The sequence below is a fragment of the Pleurodeles waltl genome, chromosome 9 (assembly GCF_031143425.1).
Source record: "Pleurodeles waltl isolate 20211129_DDA chromosome 9, aPleWal1.hap1.20221129, whole genome shotgun sequence".
NCBI lineage: Eukaryota > Metazoa > Chordata > Amphibia > Caudata > Salamandridae > Pleurodeles > Pleurodeles waltl.
In genome coordinates, this window is record NC_090448.1 from 458,949,717 (window position 1) to 458,974,041 (window position 24,325).

Consider the following 24,325-nt stretch of genomic DNA (forward strand, 5'->3'; position numbering starts at 1 on the left):
GTAAGAGCAGGGGTCCCCCTTGAGGTAGATTCATCCAAAATAGATCGTGAGGGAAGGTTTGTGATCCTGGAAGGGAAACTACATGGCACCCCAATAGTCCTGAGCTGTATATACGCACCCAACCAGGATCAGGCCCCTTTCATGTCACGGTTATCGAGTCACCTTACCCGTCCGCAGTGGGGGGAGCTTCTGGTAGGGGGAGACTTCAGTAGCGTATTAGATGTGGACTTGGACAGATCCACACCCCTGCTACAAGGTGCAGTGGCAAGCAAGATAGCCAGCAAGCTTAGTGGGTGGTTGGACTCTTGGGGCCTTGTAGATGTATGGCGAGAACAACATCTGAAGGACGAAGATTACTCGTATTACTCAGGTCTGCATCGGGTCCATACTAGAATTGACAGAGTGGTATGTACCGCAACGTTGGCACGGGTGTGATCCACTCGGAGTATCTGGGTCGCACTCTGTCTGATCATAACCCCTTACTAATAACATGGAGGGCGACTGAAGATAGACCCCCTATCCAGTCATGGAGACTGGCCCTTGGGGCTCTTGAGGACCAGGCGTATAGAGAAGCTCTGAGACTATATTTAATTGACCATATTAAGCTCAACAAGGGATCTGCCTCCTCTAGGTCCACAGAATGGGAAACACTTAAAGTGGTGACGAGGGGTTACTGTCTGGGGCAGTCGATCGGGGTAAGACGCGCACTCGAAAGAGAATTAACTAACCTAGAAAAGAAAATACATGTGGGTGAACAGAGACAGGGAGCGGATGTACAAGAGAGCGAGGAATATAGCCAGGCAAAAAGAGACCACTCCCAGATCGAAGAACAACTCAGATGCCACAATATGCACAAATATTTCGTCTAATTACAATCGGAGGAGGGCAGATCAGGGAAAGTTTTAGCGTGGTTGATGAGACCCGGTGGAGGCGGCGAACCCATCACGAATGTAATAGACAAGAAAGGGGAACGTAGAATTAGCCCAGGCCATATAAACAAAGCATTCAAGGCATATTACACTCAACTGTACGAGAAGCCCGTAGAAATCGAAGCAATGGCATTCAATGAGTATCTACAACAGACCTCACTGAAGTCCCTGGCGCCCGAAGAGAGGAAAAGCCTGTGGGGGCCGGTGACCCTAGAAGAGGTCAGAGAGGCTATGGCACAGCTGGCCCCTGGGAAGACCCCGGGGACGGATGGCCTCCCTATGGACTTCTTTAAAAAATATGAGACACAGTTTGCCCCTCAGTTAGTGGACATGTATGCGGCGGCACTACAGAGTGGGATACTCCCGGGAACCCTGAGAGAGGCCCTGGTGGTTTCACTCCCCAAAACAAAATCCAAAGAGGCAACAGTAACTGATTTCCGCCCCCTGTTGATGCTAAATAGCGACTTTAAAATACTCAGTAAGGTAATGGCCAATCGTTTTACTCGTCCATATACCCACACTTGTACATGAGGACCAAAACTGTTTTGTCCCGAATCGGAACACCTCCCTGAATCTAAGACGGCTCTTTGCTAGTCTACACATGCCCAATGAAGTGAAGCCCCCAGCCGGAGTGTTACTGGCGGTAGACTTTGAAAAGGCTTTTGACTCAATCAGATGGGATTATTTGAAGGCAGTGATAATGGGAATGGGTGAGAGTTGGGTAAAATGGGTGGACTTATTGTACGCACTTCCACTAGCAAGGGTAAAGACGGGCAGGACAATATCCGATACCTACCCAATTTACAGGGGAACCAGACAAGGATGCCCCCCTGTCCCCACTATTATTTGCACTGGCTATAGAGCCCTTGGCAGCCAGGATGCGAAGAGACGGAGTGGGCCTGGGGGTGGAGTGGGGACACGCTGAACACGTCATATCACTATATGCGGATGACGTGCTCATTTATATCAGAGACGGGGAGTCCGGCATCCCATGGGCTCTGAGGAATCTGGAGGACTTTGGGATGCTGTCAGGGCTCTGCCTCAACCAAGGCAAAACATTAATGTTCCCCATAATGCCGAACTATGAACACCCAACAACCTGCCCGGAGGATGTGAACTGGTCCCCACGTACCTTCAAGTATCTGGGGATACAAGTATTCCAAGCCATGGCTGACCTTCGGGAGGGTAACCTAGGAAGAGCGCTCCGCTCCTTGCGAGCTTCCATCGGATTCTGGCGATCCCTGAAACTAACAATTATGGCCAGAATAGCGCTGTCTAAAATGATCATGCTCCCCTGCCTCCTTTATTTCTTCGCTAATCTACCCCTGCAGATCCCCCCGGCATGGTTCAGCGAGCTGAAAACACTACTTAGGGAGCTGATATGGAACAAAGGCCGCAAATGCACCTCTCTCTCAGTTCTCTGCAGACCAACCCACCTAGGTGGTCTGGGTGCCCCAGATTTTGAATCCTACTATCTGGTGGCCCAATTGCAATGGGCAGCAGGATGGTTCGTAGGTAGGGGACTGTTAGACAGGTACACCATTCACAAGTTAATCAACATAAATCGGACTATCGCACGTATGATAAACAGGAAGATCATCCCTCGCACGGATAACTTGATGACAAGAGTAGCGATGTCGTGCTGGAAGAGATGCGCAAAGAGGGTCGGGGTTGGCGCGCCGTACTCCCCAGCATTACCATTGTCGGTTCTTGTGCTTGAAGCGAGTGGGAACGGCCCGGGGAGTTCGAACTGAGACCGTGGAAGATGGCGGGAGTGGAGACAATCGGAGAACTGTTCCGTGAAGGGGTACTGAAGCCCTTCGATGAGCTTATAGACAGAGGGGTTCCCCGGGGACAGTTCTTACTATTCCGTAAGCTGGAGCATACATTGAAAAAACACTGGGACACAATGCAGAGCCTACTATTCATAGGCTGTTACATCTTCTGCTGACAGAGGGCGGGGAGGCTCACTTAATCACTAAATTGTATCGGGTCCAAGTGGAGGATGGATTAGACCCGCTGCACCCACTGAGAGAGAGATGGGGAAGGATGTTGGGTAGAGATTTATCAGACGCAGAGTGGAACAGGGCATTGGCCTACCCCCGGAGGGTCTCCCGCAACACACGGTTGCGATATATCCAATATAATTATCTCCACAAGACATACCTCACGCCACATCGACTGACGATAATGTACGGCGGAACCCCTAGAGTTTGCCCAAGATGTGACACTGCTGACGCTGACTATGACCACATGGTATGGGACAGCCAGGAGATCCAGCCGGGCTGGGGGGCAGCAATGGCTGACCTATCGAGATTATTTGAGACTCCCCTGTCCCAGACTCCCGCTGCATGTCTTCTGGGCCTCAGAGGGGGACAGCCACGGGGGAGGGGGGTGGACGGTTCCTGGACTTGGCTCTAGTTCTCTGTAGGAGACTGATTACAAAAAGGTGGAAGGCCCCCGGACGTCCCCCACTGACCGAGTGGAAGCGAGATGTGTAAAAATGGTCCAGAGCTGAGCTGCAGGTTCTGAGGAGTGAAGAGGCGAGAGGCCTGCGCCAATACCCAATGGCACCAGACTGGGAGGTCATAGTGACAAGATGGGAAGACATAATGAGGGGGGATGGGAGCACCCACGGAGGAGCCAGCAGAATAGAGGCCTAAGCAAACAGGAAGAAGGGGGGTGAGTTCTCATGCACACTAAAGTGTCTCCTATTGGAGGAAGAGCAGGACCGAGTGTGGAATCAGAATAGTAATTACAGCCGGACTTAACCCGGAGCCCCGGGGGGCAGACACACACGGGGTACGGTAGGCAGCCCGCCCAGCGTGGCACGAAGCAAGTAAGTGTAAAGCAACATCACACTCACATTAGATACCCAAATATGACATACCCCCCCAAATGTAGTTACATACTCTACACAGTGCCAACAAGTTTAAAGTTTAATGTTTAATATTTGTTCAACACAAATTAAGCCTGCCCTGTAGTCATAAAACAAAAATCGTCACATGACACTCACACTTTGGGGAAAAGGAAACAGGCGGGATTAGCGCACCAATTCTGAAGTAGCTGTAACGAGGATTACAGACAGAATGTATAACGTGACGTAGTAATATAAAAAATGGTAAAAATCATTTAAGCTAATAACAATGATATTGGTGAAAAAGATGGGAACCCGATTACGTCATAAACTGATATGTGTATGTAAGGCAGTAACTGTTAATGATAAAAATATATAAAAAAAATAAAAGTATGCACTTCTGAACAGTGCTTCTACCATTCACTCTAAAAATGAGTCCAGTAGCACATCCATTAGGACTATCATCTTCCTATGACACCTGCATAAGTTATGAGAAAATTATATTTCACACATCAAACAAATACTTTTAGGAATAAAGCATTTACAATTGTTTTACAACTTTTAAAACCTTGAAGATCCAAATACTTCTATGAGATTTGTGAGTTGGCAGTCGGGAATGGTGCAGCTGATCCCATTCACATGTATGTCTTGTTGAAGTTCTTAACATAAGCCTTGAACAGAAACGCCCTTTTCACAAATCTTTAATCCCCGTCCATCTATACTCGTATTTATCTGATGTACTTCCTAGTGAGCAGGTACTAAGGGTAGCGAGCTTATCAGACTTGCCTGTAGTTAGGCTATGTATTGCATGTTGTTTATTTTGGTGGGAATACAACAGTGTGCTTTTTCATAATTAATGTTGTTCCTTTTCTCACAGTGTTTGTGCGTGTGTACAGTCAAATGGAAAGTCACATGTAGTCGGTATAGATTAAGCAGCAGAAATCTGTAGATCGGAAGGAATAGCTTAAGAACATCAAGGAATACATCAGCATGCACTTGATCACATTGGTGAGTGCCATTTATAAAATGCAGTAACAGCAAAGTAAGTACATTTTTAAAACTCTTGGATTGAAGCTCCTCAAAAAATAGAAACAATCCTCTCTCTTTCTATTATTACTTTTTTGACATCCTTATGCAGCATCCATTAACATCGCTGGAAAAGTAATAGACAATTCGGTTATCATTTTTATGTAAAAATAATTAGTAAAATGCTACAGTAGACACACAGTTGTGAATTGGTGGAACCACCAAAGGTAAAACTACGTTCTACGTTGAGCTACATATGTGCATAGAAACAATCACTTACCATTATACGTATCCTAGATTTACATCTTTAGCGTGGCCTGCTAACAAGTGTTCTCCAAATATGGCAAAAATACACCTTGCGGCTTCGTTCTGCAGTATTAAGAAGCGAAGGTATTTTGTCATCTGTTTGTAAATAAAATTATTAGAGGTAACCAGAACATCTTCATTAAACACTACGAATAAAGAAACAAGCATCAACAACCCAGTTCTTTTTGTTATTGGTCGACCCTGGCGTTGACTATATTTATCCTCTGACAACTCCAATGGGCAAACCAATCACTCGCCCTCTTTTGTTTGCTGCCAGACAATCTACTGCCCAGTTCGGGAAACATCCCCACATTTACAAGTGTGGAGGGCAAAAATATAGAATATATCTGAAATGGAAAAATTGTGAGCAGTAATTAATGATACCGTACACAAGTTAGCAAAAACATGGTTACTATCTCAAACCTAACAGTCCCAGAGGGGGGCCCCAGCTGGAATGTTAGATACAATATGACACTCCATTGTATGCAGGATATTCTACATCTGAAAGTAGATGAGAACAGGATGATACTTGAAGATATATTATTGAACAACTTGTAAGGAGATGTACAGTCAAAGATACAAAGTGCTTATGACAAGAATGTAAAATAGCACCTGAAATGACTTGTTTATTTACAAAAACGTGTGGCTAATGTAGATTTTCCTAGTAATTTATGAAGGAAAGTCTTAATTATTAAAGACATGGAGGCGAGTATTATGCAGTAGTCTTTTCTTTATTTTTAATAGCAGCTCCAGTCAAGATCAACAACAAGTCCCATAAGGCAAACGACAAGTAGCCAATGGAAGAACAAAAGTAGTTCATAGTAATGCACCAATCTCCGCCGTATCCATGGAATAATACCCATCTTGACTGAAAACAGCCCTCTTTTCTTTGTGCGAAACTCAATGAGAAGTAAATAAAGGTATAATAACACAACAAATACAAAACGCCAAACATAGCGAGAAAACTTCTTGTAAATAGAATAAAAGTCTCTGTAGGAAGACCGGCAGGTTTTGCGATCCGTCTCTTGATAATCCTTGACAGAAAACACTGGAGAGGACACCGTACATAAAGGATCTCTATGAAGAGGTTTGCTGTGTTGAGGTAGAAGCTAAAAGGGAGGGTAACAAAATCACAGAGTTAGAATTTGTAGCGGCGGGATAATACTTGCCTCCGTGTCTTTAATAAAATTAAGACTTTCCTTCATAAATTACTAGGAAAATCTACATTTTATGACAAGACCGGAGGCTCCTATTATGCAATTTTAAAGCGATTCACTCACATTTAACGAGGCATGCTGAATTGGTTTACAATAAAATACTTTGAATACATTATCATTAGACCAGTTAGCCGACCTGAGAATATCCTCTAGGCGAGAACCGTCCCAAAAGGCTTTGGACGCCATGGCTCCTCTAGCTGAATGTGCTCCAAAAGCAGAGGTATCAATACCAGCCAAAGACATAATCCCACGAACCCAACGGGCCAAAGTAGGTGAGGACACAGGATTGTAAGGTTTCCTAAAGGAGATTAACAATTGGGTAGAAGAGGAGTTTCTCAGATCGGCTGTCCGTTGTTCATAAACTTTTAAACATTGACCCACACAGAGTTTGGGATGATCGGGAAAAAAGGGATAAAAAACTGAAGAGAGGTTAGTTTTGGTACGTCTCGCCACATTAAACAGGACTCCGGAGGGGGTAAAATACCGAGCGGTAATATCGAGATCTCTAACATCAGATAACCACTTGAACGATACCAAACATAAAAGCATAGCCAGCTTAGATGACAACTGCTTTAAAGATAACAAAGAATTGTCAGGCCAAGAGACAAACAATTTTAGCACTGCATTGACATCCCATAAAGAACTGTATTTAGGTTTTGGCGGATTAGAACATTTTATTCCCTTTAACAGACGACAGACCAACGGATGTTCACCAATAGGCTTCCCTTGAAAGTAATCGTGAGCAGAAGAAATCGCAGACCTATATAAATTAATAGTACGGAAGGACTTACCTTTACTGGCTTCCGACGCCAGAAAGTTGACCATCAGAGACACATCCGCTGTAATGGGATCAACTTGTCTTCCCAAACACCAGCAACACCAGAGAGACCAAGCTGATCTATAAGCCTTCTTTGTCCCAGGAGCTGTAGCCCGGTCAATGAAGGCTGCAGCTTCTGCGGAAATTGAAACGCTAGATCGGGATTCCCTGAAATTTTCCAAGCCGATAAGATCAGGGACTCTTGAAGAATTAGACTGTGACAGAGGCCTTGATGATTGGTCAGGAGGTCTGGAAAGGAGGGTATCAGAATCGGGGATTCGATTGACAGTTCCAGGAGGGAAGGGAACCACACCTGGGAGTGCCAATAAGGGACTATGAGGACTAGAGAAGCTCGTTGACGTCTGACTTGTGCCAGAACTCTGGGAATCAAGATAAAAGGAGGAAAGGCGTAATTGAGGGAAGACGACCAATCTTGAGTAAACGCATCGAAGGCTAGAGCTAGAGGGTCTGTAAGCCAGCTGAAAAATCTTGGAAGTTGCGCGTTTAGCCGTGAAGCAAAGAGATCTATATGGAAGGGTCCCCACTTGTGTAGCAGGGCATTGAACACCTGTAGGTTGAGCATCCAGTCGCTGGAATCCCGAAAGAAACGGGAGTACCAGTCCGCTACCAGATTGAGGTTGCCCAGAAGATATTCGGCTTGAACAGATATTTTGTTTTGAAGACAGAACTCCCAAAACCCTTTCGCTAATTCCGCTAAAGGTTTGAATTTTGTGCCTCCTAGCCGATTGATGTAACGCACCGCTGAAATGTTGTCCATTCTGAGCAGAACCGAACAAGAAATCCTGTCTCTTGCGAGGCTCCTGATTGCAAAGGAGCCGGCAAGCATCTCTAAACAGTTTATGTGCAATTTCGACTCCTCTAGAGACCATGAACCTCCAGTCGAGATTGCACCACAACGGGCTCCCCAACCCGACAGACTTGCATCTGACTCTAATACAAGATCTGGGGCTGATGCGAAGATAGTTCTGCCGTTCCAGGCGTCTAAATGGTCTATCCACCACTGGAGTTCTGCACGTGAATCTTGGTCTAGAGCTATAACATCTGAATAAGCTAGACCTTTTTGGATATGACGAATCTTTAGCCTTTGTAATGCCCGATAATGCAGAGGACCCGGAAAAATCGCTTGAATTGAGGACGAAAGCCGACCCACAATCCTTGCTAGAGATCTGAGGGATATAAAAGAACTGCGAAGAATCAGAAGAATTTCGGACTTTATGGATTTGATCTTTGATGACGGTAGAAGGAGAGTAGCCGATACGGAATCCACTAAAAAGCCTAGAAACTCGATTTGTTGAACCGGATCTAAGGAAGATTTTTCGTAATTTACAATAAAGCCCAGATCCTCCAACAGAGTGCAAGCAAGACGAACTTGAGACAGTAGCAAGGTGCGACTCTGACTCATGATTAAAATGTTGTCTAAGTAAATCACCAGGCGGATGCCTCGAGCTCTGAGAAAAGCCGCCACTGGCTTAATTAGTTTCGTGAAGCACAATGGGGCGGAGGAAAGGCCGAAGGGAAGAGAGGTGAAACGAAAGTACTGACCTGCCCAGTGGAATTGGAGAAACTTCTGCGAGGCGGGATGAATGGGTACCGAAAGATAAGCGTCCTGAAGATCCAATCTTACCAACCAATCTCCTAGAAGAAGAGTATCTCTGAGATGGAGAATGGTCTCCATCTTGAAATGTCGATAAAGAACAAACTGATTGAACTGTTTCAGATTGATGACTGGATGCATTTTTTTGTTCTTTTTCTGAACTAGAAAAACAGAGCTGAGGAAACCTGAAGAATCTAGTGAACAAGGAATAATAGCCTGTTTTTGCAAAAGAGACTGGACTTCTAACAAAATTAAATTTGTCATTTGATTCGAAAATTAAGGAGGGGGAGGAAAAATCTCTTGAAAAGGTTCTGAAAAGAGTTCTATAACATAACCTTGTACTGTGTTTAAAACCCAAGGATCTTTTGTAAGATCCTCCCATTTTGACAGACATTGCGCAATGCGGCCCCCCACCACAGGAGTAAAGGAAGTCTGACTTACCGAGTTGTGCAGCGTTTCTGGTGTTACGGCCTCCCTTAGCCCTGAAGCCCCTGCTTCTTTGGGGATAGAATTGAGGCCTGTAATCTTGATAGGTGTTCCGATAGGGACCGCAGGAACCTTGGTTGGCGTAGGCTCGGCCGGCAAAGCGGTTCCTACCTCTACCGGCCCTGGTGAAAACCCGAGAAGCAAACATCTTTTTTAATGATTGCTGCGCCTTGTCCAACGAGGAAAAGGTAGTCACATACTTGCTTAGCTCCTTGATGAACGAATCACCGAACAGCAAGCCCTCCGCTTTTACACCCGGATCTGAACCGGCTAAGTTAACCAACTTTGGGTCCAACTTGAGTAGGAGTCCTTTCCTCCGTTCGTGAGTAATGGAGGAATTAGCATTCCCCAACAGGCATACAGCACGCTGCGCCCATAAAGAGAGTTCCTCTGGATCAATGGCCACCTGCTCCAGCCGAGCTGATTCCGCCATATCAAATATACGGGTCAAGGGACCCACAATGTCCAAAAGTTTATCTTGGCACGTGGACCAAGCTTTATCTACCCCTTTATGGGGGTCTTTGCCGTATCTGGTAAAGAACGTCAGGAGTGAAAAGTCAATAGCTGGTGTCGCTGTTACTTTAGAAGACAAAGCAGGGCGGGGACACTCCGATTTTAATTTCGCCCGGACTTGTTTATCCAGGGGGGTTCGGAATCTGGTAGTGACGTAGTCCGCCACATGATCTGAGGGGAGCCACTCTGTGGAATTTGGGTGTTGAATATCACCAGGGTCAAACATTGGAACCCCTTCTGAATCCAAAATAGTGGTGGGCCCTGAAGCATGTTTGGCTTTTTTGAGTGGAGGAGGGAAGAACAACTCTCCCACGTCCTCGTCGGAACTATCCGCATCTGAATCAGGGTCGTTCCCTTCATCATCTGTGTCCAAAATTTTTGTTATTTTAATAGGGGACGATATATGTTTATTTTTCACCATGCATTTTCTTACAGACTTAGCTATTAACCCCTCCTTGTTAGGAGGCCCTTGAGGATCCACGTTCTCCGCCATGTGTGAAACACAGTCACTTCCAGTTAGCGTCGCTTTTACATTTTTTGAAGGGATTTGACACTTTCTGCTTTCCCCCGCAGAATGGGCCAGCATGGTCTTGGACACAATATTTACCACAGAGTTCTCTAAATTTTTTGAAAGTTTTGGCCAAGAGGCAACCATAGCCTGATCCACAGATGTTTGAATAAAATCATTAAGATGCTCCTTTAGAACGTCTTCCTCCTCCTCATGAGATAACTGTGTCTGCGTACTATCCATGGTGATGACTAAAGCAACTCCTTAAAATAAGGCAGGTAAGGGTTAAACCTCTCTGAAAGAGAGGAGAAGGGGGTTTAATGATTAGGAACTGAGCCGGGAGCTCAGCCAGCAAAGCAAATGAGGACCGACTTGTAGAAACGAGCGCTAAACCGGAGCGCCGTGGGAAAGAGCCGAGGTAAGCGCGAGTGCTATCCAGCGAGTGCTTTTCAGCGCGCGAAGGCTGAAATATGCCTACGCGCGCTGAAGAGACCCAAACGGTCACGGAGACCGTTACTAACGGCGCGCGACGCGAGGTAACAAGAAAGAATGCAGCTGACAAGCCGACCACAAACACCATTAAATCCAGAAAAATTTCAACACTTAGCGCATGTAGATAACGCGCTACCACAAATATTAAAGACGAAGCGAATAATACTTATCTTGACTGAGGAGCAGCAAGAAAAGAGGGCTGCTTTCAGTCAAGATGGGTATTATTCCATGGATACGGCGGTGATTGGTGCATTACTATGAACTACTTTTGTTCCCCCATTGGCTAATTCTTGTTTGCCTTATGGGACTTGTAGTTGATCTTGACTGGAGCTGCTATTAAAAATAAAGAAAAGACTACTGCATAATAGGAGCCTCAAGTCTTGTCATAAAATTCAAAGCTGGACCATAGTAAATGATTTACTGATGGACAAAGCTCTACCTTATTTAGGGCCCAACCAGGATTGTCTCTCTGAGGGGGAGATACCACCCTTATCGCAAGTGCTCCAGAGTCCAGCGCTCAGTTTGACCAGGTATGGTGACATGGAACTCTCAAGCTACTGAGGCCACTGTGCACCCATTTACTACCTACCAAGGACATGCGATAAATGGGAGTAGGATTGTCACTGAAATGTGAAATGCACGTGGGAAAAAGACCATATTCCTTTGTCCGAATGTCATTTCCTATTCCATGGACCAAAACGTGTATTTGCATGAAGCAGGTAGTGCAGTTACTGGCCATAATCAGTAATGCAGGACCCAATGATTTCAGCAAACCTACAAAGTGGCTCTTGTAATCTCACCTAGGAACAATGTGCTGTGGCCACACTATTAATCACCAAAGACGTTAACAGATTTTATGGCTATTAAGAAAATAGCAAAGACGTTTAGGGAAGTGCTACAATATTTGACTGTCCGTCTTAGACGGATAATGTTTGTTTCTCTCTATAAATGTCATCGTTTTGACTTCTAAAGGGATATGGAAAGGATGATATAAATAATGCACAAAATATACATAAGTGACTGTGAGTATCTGGACTGTTTTTCGCTAGGGTTTTATGAGTGACTTCAAATAGACAATGAGAGCACAGCTAGAGTAGCCTCTGATGTCACTGAAAAAAACCCTGAGGTACATATCATTCATTCAGGGTTTACCCATCTGTAATTTTATGTCATTTATGCTATTCTATCCTAATTTCCCCTAAATTATCAGCCCCCTGCTTTCAACATCTACCCTGTGGCAGAACAGTAATGGGGGAGTCATAATGTGCCACCCCCCACCCTTTTACGTTTCCCCCCTCCTCCCTGAAGCTGTGTTCTCTCCTCTCCTTCAAGCAGAGAGCTAGCATTGCACTGACAGGCTCTCCAAGCTGTCAGAGCGGCCTGGAATTCCTTTATGAAGAAGCAACAGAAGGAAACACATTTTGGTTCCCATTTTGGGATTTCAGCCCCATGTAACACCACCATTGATCTGAGAAACCTTAAATAGTAGTATTTTGGGGTCAGCTCTCAGAATCTATCTAATGAACTACGTCTCATAACACCACTTTTAATCAGGATTGTAAGACATGAGAGTATTAGTTGAGGGTGGTGTTACCTTGCTGTTGGTTAACCAAAAAGTCACTAAATAAACCTGTGCGCAACCCGTGCGTAGCTACGGCACACAACATCCAGGCTTTTCTGGGAGGCAATGTGTAAAGTATTTATACAGTAATAATGTGAAAACACAACACATACAAATCCCAAACCAATTAAGGTAAAGAGTGTATGTTTTATTTTAATAAATAAAATGACACAGAAATGACAAAAATCGAATAAATCAATCAGTCAGTTTTTGTAGAGCGCAAATATTCACCCATGAGGTTCTCTAGGTGCTTTTGAGGGCAAGGGAGCCGGGAGAAGGACAGAGCCACGTCTTGACATTCTTCTTGAAGATGTGAGCGGTGGGCTTTGTTTGAGGTGCATAGGTAGGTTGTTCCAGTTCATTGCTGCGAGGTAGCTGAAGGACCTTCCTCTGGTGGTGGTTTTCCGTATGCGTAGGATGGTAGCCACTGCCTGCTGGGGGACCAAGCAAATTACTGTCTGTTTGATCTTGTTTTGATTGTGCTAGCCCTAAAGTCAGGTGCATATTCTGTAATGACATAGTCTACATTGTTTGTGTTACTCTTAGTTGCTGAAGTGTGACAGTGACAAGATTATCGTTTTGTCTGGAAACTGTTTTATTTTGCTGATAAATTGGTACACTGGTACAGTGGTTTCATATCTTGTCTGCCCAGAGCATGAAGGCCCCAGGTAGAAAATAACTAGAGTGAAAGTTTTGTTTGGTTCATGGTATCATAATAGGCTTTGCTTTAGATGTTTGCATTGTTTCAGGGCAATCAATGTTTTTTTTCATATCCTCTTTGAAAAATCAAATTTTGCTTAATCTTTTTTTGTATGAGTCATTGCTGGACAAAACACAGACCAGAGGAACAGATTTGTCTTTCTTTTTTATTTGTGTTAAAAGTTGTTCTTGAAGAAGGCAAACCATTTGTTGTTCCTGGCTTTTTAAATCAATCTTTTAAGGAAAACCTTGAGTGATTGATTGTGTGATTAGTGCTTTTAAGTGAGCAAAATAGTTCTATTTCTATTACATTTGTGGCTAATTTTTTCACAGCACTGTGTTCCAAGAGGGAGGGGGGCACATTACACCTGTGCCTGCCATATAGATGTGAATCATACTGATCACACATATCTGCAACTTCAACAAACGTAATCCAGAAATGGCTGGTATTTCTTTTCCTAATTCAGTATCTGTATAGCTGTACGTTTGTGGTATTCAGACCACACCTGCCCCTGATAACTCTTCAGCCAGAGAGGCCACTGACTTTTCTGCCTTTACAAACTAGACATTGTCTCCAGTGCCTGCTGATTTTGACACCCAGTCAGCCATCAGCTTCTCTTCTTACTGCAGAATGACTGTAAGATCTTCCATCCTTTTTACCACCACTAGATGGAAGACTCCATGGGTTTTCGGTGAAGGTCAAGAGGTGTGAATTCCTATGGGAAAGGCTGACCATCTACCTAAGAGAGGGAGCTAAGGAGAGGGGCCTTAAGGGCTATGTTTACAGCTATGGTCAGATCCTTTCAAAATCCAGGTACATTTGATGATAAGCCAAAGGAGATCTATGTTCTGTGAGTTAAGTATTTTTTTATGTTGTTTCTAGAGTCGTCACAAATGGATAGCCAGCAAATCTTTCAAGTTTTCAACAAGTCTATCTGGTCTATGTGAAACAGAGTCAGTGTTTATACATTACCAATACAGAGCCTCATTCCACTTGGACACAGGAGGCCCCAGCTTATTTGTTATCTCCAATTAAATCAAATCAAATCATTAACATTTATAAAGCGCGCTACTCACCCGTGCGGGTCTCAAGGCGCTAGGGGTAAGGGGTTACTGCTGCTCGAAGAGCCAGGTCTTGAGGAGTCTCCGGAATGCGGAGTGGTCCTGGGTGGTCCTGAGGATGGTGGGGAGGGTGTTCCATGTCTTGGCCGCCAGGTAGGAGAAGGACCTCCCACCCGCCGTGGAGCGGCGGATGCGAGGGACGGTGGCGAGAGCGAGGCTGGCGGAGCAGAGAAGACGGGTGGGAGCGTAGATGCTGAGGAGACGGTTGAGGTATTCTGGTCCCTTGTTGTGGAGGGCTTTGTGTGCGTGGGTGAGGAGACGGAAGGTGATCCTTTTGCTGACGGGAAGCCAGTGCAGGTGTCTCAGGTGGGCGGAGATGTGGCTGTTGCGGGATATTTCGAGGATGAGGCGGGCGGAGGCGTTTTGAATTCGTTGCAGACGTTTCTGGAGTTTTGCGGTGGTCCCAGCGTAAAGGGTGTTGCCGTAGTCCAGGCGGCTCGTGACGAGGGCGTGGGTCACGGTCTTTCTGGTGTCGGCGGGGATCCAGCGGAAGATCTTCCGGAGCATGCGGAGGGTGAGGAAGCAGGAGGAGGATACAGCGTTGACTTGTTTGGTCATGGTGAGAAGTGGGTCCAAGATGAAGCCGAGGTTGCGTGCGTGGTCTGAGGGGGTCGGTGCAGTGCCAAGGGCCGTGGGCCACCAGGAGTCGTCCCAGGCGGTCGGGGTGTTACCGAGGATGAGGACTTCAGTTTTGTCTGAGTTCAGTTTCAGACGGCTGAGTTTCATCCAGTCTGCGACGTCCTTCATTCCATCTTGCAGGTTGGTCTTTGCGCTGGTGGGGTCCTTGGTGAGGGAGAGTATCAGTTGAGTGTCGTCGGCGTAGGAGGTGATGATGATGCTGTGTTTGCGTACGATGTCGGCGAGGGGGCTCATGTAGACATTGAAGAGTGTCGGGCTGAGCGAGGAGCCTTGTGGGACGCCGCAAATGATCTCGGTGGGGTCTGAGCGAAAAGGTGGGAGGTAGACTCTTTGAGAGCGGTTGGAGAGGAAGGAGGCGATCCGGAATCCGGATTGAGAGGGGTCGAGAAGGTTGTTGTCTTCAAGGAAGTTGGTAAGCTGCTTGTTGACGGTCTTCTCTATGACTTTGGCAGGGAAGGGGAGGAGCGAGATGGGGCGGAAGTTCTTCAGGTCGCTTGGGTCAGCCGTAGGTTTCTTCAGTAGGGCATTGACTTCAGCGTGTTTCCAGCTCTCGGGGAAGGTAGCAGAAGAAAACGAGGAGTTGATGATGGTCTGGAGGTGCGGGGCGATGATGTCGTCGGCTTTATTGAAGATGAAGTGTGGGCAGGGGTCTGAGGGGGCACCGGAGTGGATTGAGTTCATGGTGGTTTTGGTCTCTTCTGTGTTGATGTGGGTCCAGGCGTTGAGGGTGATGGCTGGGGGTGTGGGTTCAGTGGTGGTCGGCTGGGTCTGGTGTCCGAAGCTGTCGTGTAGGTCGGTGATCTTACGATGGAAGAAGGTGGCGAGGGAGTTGCACAGGTCTTGTGAGGGCGTGATGGCGTTGGCGTTGGGGTTGGAGAGCTCTTTTTACGATGTTGAAGAGTTCTCTGCTGTTGTGGCTGTTTTTGTCCAGTCTGTCTGTGAAGAAATTCCTTTTGGCTGCGCGGATCAGGTGGTGGTGTTCGCGGGTAGCGTTCTTGAGGGCAGTCATGTTGTCTGCGGTGTGGTCCAATTAAGGTGATTGGGTAGTGTATCAAGACATATTTGGATGTGATGACTGTATACTCCTCATCTCCAGCTGTGACATGTCTTGTGTACATGTTGGCCAGCTGAGAACAAAGTGCTAGTGTATTTCGGTGCTGGAATGCTACAGATTTACATCAATGTTCCATCCTGGTATCCAACATTCACTGTTGGTGGCACTACTGTTGCAGACTGTAAGCATTAGGAACATACAATACCAGTTGTCAGCAAGCTTATCAAGCGCTGATATCATTAAGGGTAGTTTTCCTGAGTGCACTCTTGATGGTGAAGGCTTTAGCACTCTAACCAGGAACTGTCATTTATTTCCACTCTGGTCCATTTCATTGATGTATAGGCATACATTAAGTTACTGCATGTAAATATAATGTATGTAGTATTATGGTACAGCTTACCTTCTGTACATCTAAATTCCCTGTAATTAGTGTAATGAATTAATGAATATTTGTTGTTTAGACAATCATGGTGTGGTGTTGCATGCCAGTAACATGGGTTACAATATTTTAGTGCATTATTCATTTTCTGTATTGTGATAGGACCATGTATGACTATTCTGTATGGTAGTCACTGCTCTATTCTGCTTCCTGCTTTTACCGCCCTGTCATTCTCGGGCATTCTGGTAGGATTGCTATGGTGGGGATCCCTACTCTTGCAGATTTTATCTGGAGGTATCCTGTTACATGCTGCTCCAGCAACAACGTCGGAAACACTCTGCCCTCCCTATGCCAGCTTCCTCAGTGATAGCCTCCATGGAGCTCTATTATCTAAAAAGGCATTCCATAGCGCCTTCTGCAGACAGCTTGCAATCTCTCTCTGCCTGTACATGTCTAGTTACTCCACCTCCTCCCACCCAGATCAAGACTAATATAATTTGCATGAGGACGAGGCTTGCTTACCTTAAAATATCTTAGCTTGAGGAGAAAAGGAAGGACATTACATCCATTTACATTTTATTTTTTTGTATCCTTCCGGTAGGAGTCTTGCATAAACAAAAAACTGCCCACCCTGTAACTTGAAATGTGTCTAACCTTCATCATATTTAATGAAAGTATGGTCTTCAAGCAGCTGCCTCATTTCTCTGCACCCTGCCGAGGGCCATCTTGTAACTACCACTGCTGGTCTCGTCTAAAACGTTTTGGTATACCTTAAAGCGGGGCTTCATCTTGATATGCGACACCACTTCTGGTGATCTCCTACATTTTTCACACATATAGTATGTCGGGTGGGCCAGGTAGGTCGACTAGGTGTCAACACGTCTCACCATAAATTTGTTATTTTTGTTCTATGAAAGGATCTATGAGTTCCAGCATTGGCTTCTTTACAGTGGAGACACTACAAAGCCACCCTCTTAAGTATTGTAGATGTGGTGGATAATAGTATAATTCTAAGTCAAGGGGCATGAATCCAACCTTCTCATAGGATCTTTTCAGGTTTGCCAGCTTCATTCTTTGTCTTCTAGTTGGCCTCAGACTACCAGCATAACAAGGTGTGTGTCCAATTAATAGAACGGTAGCTTGGCTCAGAACTGTGCTGATTGCTTAAGACTTGTTACAAATGGGGTTTCTGGTTGGCTGGGGCATGCACCTAACCCAGGCAGAAACCACCACTCTAGTCTGAGCAAGTAAGCTGCTCACCAAAGATGGGAGCTTAGCACACAGCGATCAGGCTTATCCCCAGAGACAATGTGTAAAGCATTTGCACAATACGCTCACTCCAGTGACACAATAAAGACACCACAAAAAAAGACTCTACCGAGAATATCTAAAAATACATGTCTTATACTGTAAATACATACATCATAGACCATGAGCGACAAAGCTCATAAATACTGTGCATATCATGTAATCACTGAGATGGTATTGGTTATCCTGTTACTGCAAAGCAACACAAGATATATCATTCTATTAGGGCATGAAATGGAACAGTTCGGTTAGGAGCAAAATACATGAATCATCAGGCAAGTGTAAATATGACAATACGTCAGAGACACTCTGGTAGAATGTAATTGCCTCCTAACAATAGCCTGAATTATACATAAGGTGCAAGAGATGCAACTGGTTCAGAACAACTCACAATACATGACATAGAGCACAGAGCCACTGCGCTCCTACAAGTCTAGTTATGGTAGATTTTGTGAGCCCTGCTGAACTAGTGATATTCAGGCATAAAACAACTATGTAGGCCCGAGGAACACCTGCGCGTCCATTACCTAGTTCAATTTACAGGGTGGGCAGTTTTTTCTTTATGCAAGACTTCTACCGGAAGCATACAAAAACCAAAATTTATATGGATATAATTCCTTGGGGAACCAAGATAGTGACATTTACTTGATACTTTAGTATGCATACAGGGTCTCACGGAATATTATGAACATATGTAGCCTATAGGGAGGACTGCCGGTCATCCTCATTGGCTATTAAAGCCAAATAGGACCTAGATTGTGGGGCAAAACTGGGCCAGAATGGCATTCAGCCTTTCAATTTGTTTAAAAAAAAAAAAGATATTGGGCAATACCAGATTTTAATTGATGCTGTTTCAAATTCTACATAGAACCTATTCGGCACCTGTTGCGATGCATGGAATATACCAGGAAAGAACAGACTCTTGTCACAGATATAGGTAACACACAGACAACATTATTATGGTTTGGCTCTGCCCAGTAATGGATATTTACTGGAAGGAAGTTGTAGCCACGATGTCCACTTTGTGCGCTATGTTATAGATGAACATTAAACATTGTTAACTAGTTCTGCACCCATGCTCATGGAAAGGCACAACATAGAAGGTTGTAGTCCTCTGTATGTTATTGGACTACAGAAGTGTTGCTATACTCTGGATACATGCCCAGTTGTAGACAAAATAGCAGAATGATGTACAGAATTGGCAATGGCAGAGGAACTGCATTTAATTAAGAGACTGACCCTATGTCTGTATGTAGAGTTGAAAATTGGGAGGATGTTTTAGGAAAAATTCTAATCTCTTCAGATGAGATGCCTCCTTTGCCATTACAAACAGTCAGACTAAAAGCTGAGTGTAAACCTCATCCCCCCCCACACCCCTATCACGACCACCACTATTTAGCAGGTTCTCAGGTCCTTTGCGGGGAGCTTTGCAGAGCACCTGGAATTTTTTTGGTGGTGTAGGTGTCTGTCTGGACTACACTGGCCAATGATCATGCATAGTAGGTTTGGGTTATGACGGCTGGGCACTAGAAATGGTTGCTGGCCCCCCTCTGTCCTCTAATGCTACAATAATTATTATTGTTGCAAAGAGCACTCAGTATAGTAGTCTTTCTAATATGGTCATTATTTAATGGGCACTGGTTGTCTGCTCAGATCCGCCTTCAGCAATTGCTGTGAGAGCAGGAGTACTGCAATGTTGATGGAATTCCTAGAATACCTGGTTCTCACAACCTACTTTGAGATAGTTATTCAAAAAATAAAAAATCAACAGTTCTGTCAGACCATGGCAACCTGGACGGGATCACTCCATCACAAACTTGACGGATATCCCATCCGCCGTATTACGATTCCTATTATATCCTTTGGACATCGAATGGCAAACAGGATACCCGGCCCTCCACCTGTGCATCAGAATTTCCAAGATGGCCAGCGTTTCTCTCATCCGTGTTGATGCAACGAAACTCAAGTCCATGGGGAGTTTAAAATTGCATCAAGCAACCTTATTTCTCTTATTCTACCCACCATTGGTGCATGGAAAGCTCTTACTCCACTATTGGCTGCAGTAACCATGGCATTCAACTGTGAGACTAAATTTAGGAGGGACTGATAAAGGGAGCACATCTTATGATCCCTAACAATTTTGTGAATCAAGAAGCACAAACATGTTTTTTAACCATGAATTTTCGGATACTGCCAAATACCTGGATGTATGCTGTATGGTGGAGTCTAGCATAATTACCAGATTTTGAGGCGTCAGACCTTGCAGCCACTTCAAATGATATCTACACCTCTGTTTACATAATTGAGGAATCCAACATTGAGAGTCCTAATGTAAGCAGGAATCTTTCAGACGCCACTGCAGACTAAGGAGGAAAATTATGAATAAGAGACTGAATTGGAAAGACTAATCACAAACACGTAATTAAATGTTTCAGTGGTGGCTAAGGAGGAAAAATATGAATAAGAGACTGAATTGGAAAGACTAATCACAAACATGTAATTAAATGTTTCAGTGGTGGCCTTTCAAAAACGGTAATGAGAGTAGGGGTAGAAATCATAACTTTTGACATGAGGGCCAATATCAATGTATCTCAACCCCCTTACACCACATGACAAAATGGTGGGAGGAATCACATGTTGCATCCCCTCTACTTCGTTGGGTGCGAAAATCTCCGAAAGCCGTACATCATCTTCTCTCACACCCATACTCTTATTTTTGCAGGAAGGCAAGTGCTGTAGCGATCCTGCACTGAAGTAGCTGTTAACTGGAAGTGGCATGTCATGGACCCTCCTACAAACTCTGAAGTGCCACACATTGGTGTGCAGCAGACCCACCATAGCCACTGAATATAGTTTGTGCACAATGTCCTATTAAAAAGCAGCTGCTTCCAAGAACCATGGTTCATAGCTGTGTGTTTTTGGAGAGTGAATGTTCTAAGTTTGCAGTATTTTGGATTACGTTTCTTTGTAGTAGCTGGTTTCTGGTGAGCTGACCATTCTTGGGGTATTATATCTATTCTTGACAATATTCTGGCTGTACCTCGAATAATGGTGCCCACCTATGCACGTTTTGTATGTTCTTGATTTAATTGCAGCTATCCTTTTCATAACGGTGGACCTGCCACTACAGTTCCCATTCTTGACAGATTGTGGTCATTCTGGCTATTGCAGACACAGACTGTGGTTAGAATCGCTGCTATATGATAAGAATCTATTGCATCTGAAGATTATGTTAATAATAATTGAAGGCAGAGTCTGCCTATGTGATAGTACTACTGGAGGAAATGGCAGACTCCTGTGGAGGGACAAAAAATGTTTTTAGTAAAAAAGTAAAATTGGGTGTTTCGGGTCAAAAATACAGTTTTTATTCTGAAAATAATAAACGTCTGTTTGGTTGAACTGAGTTTATTTCTATAAAATGGAACCTATGTATTTTAGGGCAAACTGTCTGCATTTTCAGAAACAGGAATATGTATTTTAGTGACAGTTTTTGCATTCATTAAATATAATTTAAGGATGATTGAAGCAAAATTGAGCTGAGTTTAGAAAGCAAACTTATTGTGGATTTGGGATTTCTTAAACAGAGTCCTCTTACTGCTATCATTGTTATTTCATGACTTGGTATTTTATCGCTTACAATGGGAAAGATTATTGCTAGGTCAGTCTAAGCATGCACACTTGGCGTAACCAGTTTGCTCCTGTAATTTCTATTTGACTGAGCAGCAGCATTGCTGTTTGAGCTAGTGGAACATGTCCAGCTCTGATGTCAATAGTCTGTCATTTTGAGATTTCTATTGTTTTGTTTTTTCCAGCCTCCCTCTTCCTTGTACAAACTCAGCCAAGATAAAGAGAAGACAGATACTAAATGCATTTTGAACAGTGATGGGGTCTGTAGGTCTTGTAAAGCACGTTTTAATGATACTTACAAATGCATTTACAAAGGAGTTTTGACACGGAGAGCCGGAGTGAAAAATCAATGACCAAAGGTCTATTTATTTTTGCTGCAGCAAAGAGGACAGATTTACAACTGGCATCCCTGGCCCGAAGTAAAGTGTGCTAGCATGGAGCGTTTAACAGTGATATTTATACTCATACATCAAAGGATACATAAAGTAAGTAAATAATGATATACGTCATACAAGAATTTTAAGGAGGGAATCAGTTTCCACACACCGATTCCATTCCCTGTTTTGTCCTCGACTCCCTTCTGCAGCTGCCTGACTTCCCACATTCTTGAGACCCTTCAAAGGATTGTGTGGTTCAAAGGTATAGATCTCAGCCTTTCCCTCCCCAAAATACAACAGCTGAGGTTGGTTAGTTATTTTTACCACATGATTATAATGAGTAACGTGCCCCAGCTAGGGAAAGAAACCAGCTGCGAGACCGTGGTGTGGAACCAGGCTTATTTTACTTAAACAAATATACATAGATAACATATGCGATAGGCAGTGCGTTCAGAGAGAGAACTCAAACTACATGTCTTAAAGGAAAAGGAGCAATACAAAATGGATTCTTAAAATCGACCTTTTTTGAGTTTTTCTCCCTGAACATAACCAACGTTTTTCAAAAGGAGTTCTAAATTTCCTCATATATGTTGAATTTTACCTCTACTTCCTTGGAATTGACATTCATGGGGACATAAACAACCGATGGGTATGAGCAACCAGTATCTGTAGTGAGAATAGTGGGATCAATAGCCATTAGGGAATTTATCTCTTCTCTCTGCATCATAGTTCGATTTGTTTCTAGTATTTTAACTGGAGGAAGTTTACACAATTTTAAACAGGAGCATAAAGCAGGTAAGCACTGTACTAACAGGCAGCTTAATATAATAGCTATTATTATAAAAAGTATGTCTTTAAACAACCAGCCCCACCCGCCGAGCCAAGACCATAACCATGATAAGCTTAAATTGCCTCCTTCATATTGGCCCCCCTTTTCAATTACCTGTACTGCTTCTTTTATTTTCCCAATATCCAATTCTATCTCTGATAATTTGTTGACAAAGTAGCAGCATTTTTCCTGGTACTGATGTTGGATTAAAACACATACTCCTCCTTGTTGTACCGTAATCAAATCTAGAGCAAGCTGATTTTGTATCGCCAATTGGGCTGCAGAATTTATTTCTAGCTGTACACTTCCTATGGCCTCCCTGGTGGCATTAAATGCAATGGCTAATTCAGCAGACATGTTCATCATTGCCAGCTCTAAGTCGAAAATTCAAAATCCTGGAATAAGAACATGTAGTACTTGAAATACCCAGTTCTTTCTTTCCTCCAATATGGGCGTCCCTCGTTTGTACCTACGAGCAAAACTCCCCATGTTAAGGGGCTGGGAAGATGATATATTTGATATCACAGTAATGTTGGGTGCCAAGTATGCCAGTGAGCATATCCCTTCCCAGCTTAGAGGGAGTACTTTATATGCAGTTCTTCCACATACAAAATACATGCCTCCCTGGATTTGTGAATTTATAATGCTGTATTTTACTCAGGGCAAACCCACACCCTCGGTGTGTCATGCCCAGAACTATTACAATACTTGTAATCCGCCCAAATTTCATTTAGCGATGATACATTTGCCCAGGGTACAACATAAGAACATCTAGCCGTCCAGAGGGGGCCAAGGAAAACTCATGACAATATTAAAGGTGAATTCTTCCCATTTCAATCTCGTTACCTTGAGGGATCATATAACAATCCTTCTGGATCTACCAGAACCTCCCCTCCTCCCACCGTCAGGTTCCAATAATTTACAGTGTCATTTTGCTGAGTCCCATTAATTAATGAACTCCAATTTCTGTCTGTTTTCTCCTCTCCTTCAAGATCCCAGTTCCCCGTGTTAATATCAAATAACAAAGTGTAAACTCATTGTTCAGGTGGGACCTTCCCCGTGTATTTTGCCTCTGGGTTTTGCCCGTAAAAATAAGTACCAAAACATATTGGAAACTTTTTTAAGTGTGACATTCTCTCCAGGAATCGGGGAAAGCTTGTATTCTGCCTGGGTATTAGGGAGAAAAGCACACCTAGGGTACCACTGATATTCTCGTTGGTCACATCTCCAAGTGGTATTGGGTACAAGACACACTTCTCCTCTTTCATATTCGCCTGGTGATACTGGTACTTCATAAAGGCCTATAGGGTCCTCAGGGTGTCTAGACAAGTGCTGGCAAATCCAGCAGTCAGTGAGACTTAGTGTTTCAGGCAACTTTCTATGAACCTTTATCAATGGATGTAATGTGGGATTTTTCAACAATGATGCAACACCGCTGGACATTATACATATTAACATGAGGGTTACTAAGTACTTCATTATTGTTTTGTAGAAATAGTTATAAGACCACTCTTCTCTATTCTCTCAAGGGATATTTGTCCTGCCAAACGGATATATTTTCATAATTTTATTCTACTCTCCTCCTTGTTCCTACTACCTTTCTATGGTGCCGTTTTACTCGTCTCCACCACCCATGTGTTTTCAAAAATATACCCACACAATTACCAAATATGCAAATGCTAAATATTGAGACCACTATACTAATAATCATATATAGATATATATACAAATAAGTGAGTTTCCTTCAATGTTCACAATCCACTAGAGTTCAGCAGCGCCGTGCTTCCCACTCTAACAGTTTGGCTGCAAAACTAGTTTTCGAACACGGGACAATAGGTGTTGGCTTGATCCTGGGTCCCTTGATCACTCCTTGTCGAGTTTTTACTCCTGATGAGAACTCCACT

At 44.1% G+C, this 24,325-nt stretch overlaps 1 protein-coding gene across 5 annotated transcripts in view; it reads left to right on the plus strand.

Moving 5' to 3' along the window:
• XRCC3 (X-ray repair cross complementing 3) overlaps positions 1-24,325 on the plus strand; it is a 157,353-nt gene that overhangs the window by 6,247 nt on the left and 126,781 nt on the right. For 4 of the 5 annotated variants that reach the window (XM_069207269.1, XM_069207268.1, XM_069207272.1 and 1 more), the window contains exon 2: positions 4,664-4,794. The gene's annotated coding sequence lies outside the window, so the exon portion shown is untranslated. Of the gene's footprint in view, positions 1-4,663; positions 4,829-24,325 lie in introns of all 5 variants that reach the window. The other variant, XM_069207271.1, reaches the window with a different exon arrangement.